Genomic DNA, 6,759 nt, shown 5'->3' with positions numbered 1-6,759 from the left:
GAGGGGGCTGAGCCGACACCGAGCCCTGCCTGTGCCGGGGCCGCGGTCACGGCAGCGCTGGGGGCGGCGCAGGGCCCGCGGAGCCACCGCCCCCGCGGGGAGCGCGCACGGGCGGCCGGGGCTGCTCTGGGCCGCAGCCCGCAGGTGGGTGTGGGGTGCGGGCGGCAGCAGCCGGGGCGACACAGCGGGGACACAGCGGGGACACACAGCGGGCAGCGGAGCGGGGCGGGCTGCGCGGCTCCCGGCGGTGCGGCTGCAGCCGAGCCGCTTTCGTGCCCTGCCTGTGTCGTGGAGCCTTAGAACTGCGGAAAGATTGAAAAATCAATTAAATGAATGTAAACCAGTGTTTAATGACGGGACTGTAGACACCTGCATATCTATCTGTCTATCTATCTAATCTATCTAATCTATCTATCTAATCTATCTATCTATTTATCTATCTATGTATCTATCTATCTGTCTATCTATCTATAATCTATCTATGTATCTATGCTGTTGGTTAGGTAAGATGCTGGTCAGGTAAACAGCGTTTAAGGCTAAACAGCGTTTCAAGTTGCTAGATGGCATGAGGAAGCTCGGGTATCTTTTATTTCAGTGGAACAAGCAGAACGAGTGTACCTGTTGCGAGGCAGGTGCGAGAGGCAGGGCTGCGCCTTGCCGCCGTCCCCGAGCGAGCGGACGCGCGGCTGTCACCGGGATGCCCGCGCACGGCTCTGTGTGTGTGTTTGTGTCTCTGTGTGTGTTTGTGCTTGTGTTTGTCTCTGTGCGTGTGTGTGTTTGTGTGTGTTCGTGTTTGTGCGTGTGAGCGGCTCCCCCAAGGGCTCCAAAACGCGAGGCACAGGCGGCTCCAGGGCGGGCTGCCGGGCTGCCCTCGGGCCTTCCGCAGGGCCTGATAGCTGTGGGAGCAGCTAATCACAGCGATCCGTATCCTGAACAGCCTGCCTGTTTCTTCTGGGATATTAACACAGTGTATTTCCAGGAGAATTCTTAGTCTCTTGTAGGACAACCAGGTGGGCAGTAATAGACTCGGGCTAAGTGCTATGTGTCTTGTAGGAAATTGTGTGTTCATACAGGCTGACTAAATTCAGGGAGTCTATTCAATTAAAAAAAGAAGCTAAAAGATAACAGTGAGTATTATCCTTATTTTGAACTTTCTGATAGTTTGCCACTCATGTATTGACCTGTTCTGTTTAATATCTCCACAGGTAAGTTATTTATTAGGTATTTGGATGGATTTGGGTTTTTATGATAACATTCTGACTGAAATGATTTCATTAAGTTAACAAGCTGGTTGGGACAGCTGAGTCTGTTTGTTGTTTTAAGTCCACTCCTACAATGGCAATGAGGAAACGTTTCTGTTAGTGCTGGGAAATTGGACGATAATATGAAACTTAATGAAGTGAAACAGGATTGCATTTTCCTCAGAGTGATTCTATTATGCCTCATTTAGGGCCATGTTATTGCTCACCTCAAATCATTAGCTGTTACTGTGGTTTTTTATTTTTGTTTTTAGTGCTATGAAGCTCATAATTTGTTCTTGTTTTATATTTTTTTCAGTTGCGTTGTATTTAATGTTTACTTTTCCATTTTTTGCAACAGTGTAACAGAAGCTGTATTTTAATGGAAGGTTTCTCTGGGCTTCCCTAAGGGGTTTCCACATTAATGCCTTTAAATTTCAATCATTAACTTTTGCCTTCACCTGAAGGTGGAAAGTGATGATGAAAAACAATATAGCGCAGTGTGTAATTTGATTTTACAAAGCTTTATCAGAATTGATTCAGCTGATATGTAAACAGGGGAAAACTCAGGAACTTTCTTTTTGCCCCAGCCTGCACGTTCACTTCAGCCTCAAGCTGTGCACCGTTCACCTGCCAGCTGCCTCGCTGCAGCTCAGGCTCGGCTCTGATGGGATTTGCTGAGCTGGTCCTTGTCCGCAGCTGTGAGGACGGGGACGAGGACACCCCCAGGGATCCCTTCCGGATCCATATTCCCAGGCCAAGGTCCAACAGACTGGGCACAGGGGGGGAAGATTTTTCAGATGCTTTGGTGCAAACACAATTGCTTCCTGAGGGAGAGATTTGGCATGTGTTTCCTGAGAGAACCGTGCTTGCGTAAGCCGCCCCCTGCCACCCTCTGAGCTGGACTAGCACAACCATTTGTGGGGCTCTTGGGGAGCTGCACTGGGGGCCTGCACTGGGTTCAAAAGCACCTTTTCTTCTTTTTTATTCATAACTTTTTACCCTGATCTCTCTGACTGTGTGGCTGCTGTGTCAAGGGCTGAGAAGGTGGCCTGAAAGGAAGGAACACATGGCAGGGAGCAGGAGGTAAGGGCTGGTTCTGCTGGTATCACTGCTGCTGAAAGAAGTTTGCTTATCAAACTGTGGTCAGAGGGGGATGATGACATGTGGTTATGGCAGTTGCCTGAAAAATGTAGCTGAATGCTCAGATATCTTAATGCAGTTGTGTGCACGTGCAGTTAGTTAACCGTATACATGAAGATCTGATTCTCTGTTTCTGTTGTAACTCTGAGTTTTCACCCAGTGATTTCACTTTCATGGTGTATAGCCATGTGTACAACTTAAGGATACATTCCCTGTACTATACTCTCTTGGAGTATATTCTATTTTTTCTGGAAAATAGACCTAGGCATCATAAGAGTATGAGTTTTATTAATCAGATTACATTTAGCTGGAATAGGTGAATGCCCAAAATTCTAAAAGGGAAGATTAAACCACCCATAAGAGGGTGCCTCTAATCCTAGAGAGCATAATTATTACATGCATGCACTATACTCTGTTTTACATTTACCTAAATTGTTAAATATACTTCTGAATGTAGTGTAGACCTGCTGTTAAATTATAATCATCAGAAGCAATTAGACAAATAGCACTGTTTTAAATTGATATGGTGAGACTAAGAAGTCAGTTTAATGTAAAATTTCCATAATCTACCATTTATTTTAATCTGGAAAACACTGGTTCTTCTGTGCATTGTTTTAGGACTTGTTTTCATTCCTACTTTACACAGTTTGTTTCTCTGTCATGATCCTATTGTAACCGGTAAGAAAACACAGCACATTGTCCATTTAGCAGGAGTGCATATTTAGAGGATGATGGTACATGTTCCTGTTCATAGAATTTGAAGGAGAAATTACATGCTATTAATGTCTTTATTCAACAGAGAAAAATAACCTTTTCCTTCCAACCTGAAACAAGAAACTTCATGGCATTGAAGAAAAATATCTTATCTTTTCTGTCCTGTGGTGGGTCACTACAGCTGCAGTTTGGATCGTCTTTGTAGTCTCCCATAGATTTAAAAAAGCAGATTAAAAGAAATAAAAATCTTAATTTTATAAATTTTTTCCTAAGAGGGTTTTCTTTACAGCAGCCTTATGAGAGCAAAATACCTATTTTATGAGCTATATTGTTGCCTGTGGTAATTGGCACACATTGGTGTGACTGTGAGCAGTAGAACTGCAAGCTAAGCTTGCCTGCAGGAGGTGGGCTCCCAGCCTGTGGGATGGAGACATTTGGAAAGGTGCAATTTTTAAAAACCAAAACTGAAGCTGTCCAAGCTGATCACTCTGTTTTTATTCACTGGAAATGAAGGTGCTTCCTATGGAGCTTATTGAACTGTTGTGTTCTCCTCTCTGGAAGCGTTCTGCACTTGCTGGGAGGTGGGAGAGCTGTTGCCAGTGGGGCAATGAGTCAGCTGCTCCGGGTGAAGACACCCAGGTGGAGACTCTCTTCTCCTGGATTGGATCCTTGTCTCTCTGCAGCTTGTAGGATGCTGGATATAACTGCATGCAGGGAAAGCTGTGATCTTCTAAGTTAGGAAATCTTTGGTGTTCAGGTCCCCCATCCTCCTGTGTTTGGAAGAAGCATTTTTCAGCACACCAGGGTGGGTGCTGCTCAGATGACACTTGTCTGGGACATGTGGCAGTAGAGAGGAGCCCACAGAAGTCAGGTACAGCCAGGAGGCACTTATCTTTCCTTACACTGTAAGATCAAAATCCATCACTTTGGTCTCTGCAGCAGTTTAAACTGTGCAGGCCCCTGAGGCAGCAGATAATCTCTTCAGCAGTGAGATGAGCTATTCATTGGTAAGATTAGACAGCAATTTGTGGCAGATTTCTTCCCCAGAGCCTGCAGAAGCTGGGAACTGTAGAACTGGCTTGAGAGCACGCAGCAATAAATTTTGTGAGTTGGGATGAATTTAGTCTTCATTAGTGAAACTCTATTTGCATACAATGCAAATGCTGCTGAGTAGTTGTTTCTCGGCTGCAGTTCACTGTTAGACAACTACAAGTTATCCACAAACCAAGATATTCTTGCTGCTTTTACTTGACTAAAAAAAAAAAAGGAACTGCATTTTTTTATTCTTATTTGGTTAATGTGTCATATTTATTAGTTTTGCTGGTTTTGTTTGATGAGATAATGAAGTGAAAAAGCAGTAAATGAAGAGTCTTTTGTGTTTGCTTTTAGACAACATTACTGGTTTGCACTGAAAAACTGTTGGTCTTTTTCCTTTTTTTGGTATTTTATTGTAACATGATTTTCTGGGCTTTGGTGTGAATGCTGTCTCGGAGCATTATGCAAATAAGAGAAAAATGAAGCAACTGTATTTTTTTAATGTGTGTTGTATGTCTAGTCTGTGTAAGGGATGTACATCCCTGCTTATATGCACCAGGAATCAGGCTGACATTCTGCATCAACTTGCAAGTCAGGTCATACTATTTAAGTGGATAGGATTAAAAACTAATGTAAAAACAAGACATGGGAAATAATCTGGGCTCCTTTTACTATTAAACATTATTTTCTTTAACTGTTGTCATTGTCAGTAGCATCTATTCAGTTTCTGAGGAATACTGTCCTTGAATGCTTTTTGAATGGTAAATACATTAGTTGCTACCAGAGGGTTGTCATAATTGTCCAGAAATAATCAACATGGGAAGCCCTAGACCATATGTGGATGTTTATTTATAATGTACATATTTGTTCTTTTAACCTACTGGTAGGTATAGAGAACCCATTTGCCACCCTTTTCTTTCCAGCTCTCCAAGTTTCTTGTGCAATCTGTGAGTGACTGGGATACCATCAAAATTTTTGCCACATCTTGACAAGAGATGTGACCAAACTTCAGGGATTCCTCAACTTTTGTCACAGACTGCCAGTGTACTTGCCTACCTACACCATTTATACTCCATTTCTTCTGGGGTACTGTGTACCTAATGATTGAAATCTTTTCTCATTTCCATTTGAAGCATTAGGTGAGAGTGCAGATATGAAAATATGGTAAAAGACATTTCAGTTCTCGGTTGCAATGTCAGAAGCAAAATGCCTGATAGAAAACAAATAGAAGAAGAAAACATTTTCTTTAGATATTTAAAAAATTAAAGCTGTATCCCAACTATTGCAGAAGGTCCTAGAGGCAGGTTTTGAGTATCAAAAGAGAGATGATGTTTTAGCTAGCACCCACAAAATTCCTGCATCCCCCTTTTTGAATAGGACCTGGAAGTATTTTTGGAGTTGGGAATTCAGCTCCTCATCCTCAGTCCTCAGCAGGACAGTGCTGACGTTTTTCTCTTCCTTTGTTCAAGATGGAAATGGTCTCCTGTCTTTCACTTTTTTTATTAAATGCAAAGTTTCCTTCCTTTCTGCTATTTCTGGATTTCTATAAATGCTGATGTAATGATTCACATTTCCCAGATGTGTAATGCAAATGTAGGAAGTGGGATCTTTCCCCTGCCTCTCTAGGGGTTCGTTGTAATTTGTGGTGCTGTTGGATTTTGTAGTTAACATCTCTCCTGATTGAAATGGTTTTCCTGCTGGCCACAGTGTTTTGGAGGCTGTTTCAGTATCTCTAATAAGTCACAGAGCGTTCATTATAAACACATCTTAAACTAGGTTGGCTTTGAGAGCTTCTTGAGGACCTCACAAAAGTCCTCAGTTTAGTCTGTAGACACAGTCAAATGCCTCCTCTTGTCTGTTTTAGGCCTTATCTCATCAAGCTGTCCTGTTTGGCAATATCAAGCTCCTTTGGCACAGCAGTGCCTGGAGCTTGCTCAGGCAAGCTGCTGGTGGGGCCACAGTTGAGAAGGGGCAGTGCAGGGCTGTGCTGCTACTCGGGGGTCACTGTCCCAGCTCCTCTCTGCTCTGGCTGCTTTGGCTGATACTGCAATGGAGATGGGTTCCATGTTTATCTTACTCCTATGCATTCCCAAAAGTACCAGAGTATTTGGATTGGTAATTTCTTGACTTTGTGTTTATCTCCCTCCTCCAGAGGCGCCTGTTATCAGCGCTTCAAGCTCATCACCATTATTTCCCATAAAAGTCACTATGAGAACAGGAAAAGGAAGGCCTGAAATCCCAAAATGTTTCCACATTCAAGTGCCAGCTTCATCTTTCTGTCACTGAAATGCTGAATCCAGTCTCTCAGTTACTGAGCTTGAAATTTCCTGGGCCAGCAGCATCACACTCAGCTATACCAGTGTGCCTCAGTGTCAGTGTTCAATAAATATCCCCAGCTGGTTTTAAAATTAATTACTGCCCTGAACTTGATGGGAATAAAGGGTTCCCTTTTCATCATATGGGCTAACTGGTCTGAGCTGGCCCTTGAAGAATTGATGTGCTATTGCCATTATGATATGTTGATGTTGGTACACTTCTCATAGGCAGCTAGTTTTCAGTTTTTCAAAGAAACAAACATTTCTGGTAGTTAGCTTTTGTTTATTTGTTTTTAAACATTGCAGCCTTCCAG

At 43.1% G+C, this 6,759-nt stretch overlaps 1 protein-coding gene across 4 annotated transcripts in view; it reads left to right on the top strand.

The window, feature by feature from the left end:
* The first annotated feature begins 217 nt into the window (after positions 1-217).
* Positions 218-6,759, top strand: part of SLC16A12 (solute carrier family 16 member 12) — a 32,301-nt gene continuing 25,759 nt past the window's right edge. For 3 of the 4 annotated variants that reach the window (XM_039709358.1, XM_039709359.1, XM_039709355.1), the window contains exon 1: positions 1,140-2,324. The gene's annotated coding sequence lies outside the window, so the exon portion shown is untranslated. The other variant, XM_039709356.1, reaches the window with a different exon arrangement.

Source organism: Passer montanus, unplaced genomic scaffold (genome assembly GCF_014805655.1).
Source record: "Passer montanus isolate IOZ18808 unplaced genomic scaffold, ASM1480565v1 scaffold21, whole genome shotgun sequence".
In the NCBI taxonomy this organism is placed as follows: Eukaryota; Metazoa; Chordata; class Aves; order Passeriformes; family Passeridae; genus Passer; species Passer montanus.
This window is presented reverse-complemented; position numbering and strand designations above follow the sequence as displayed.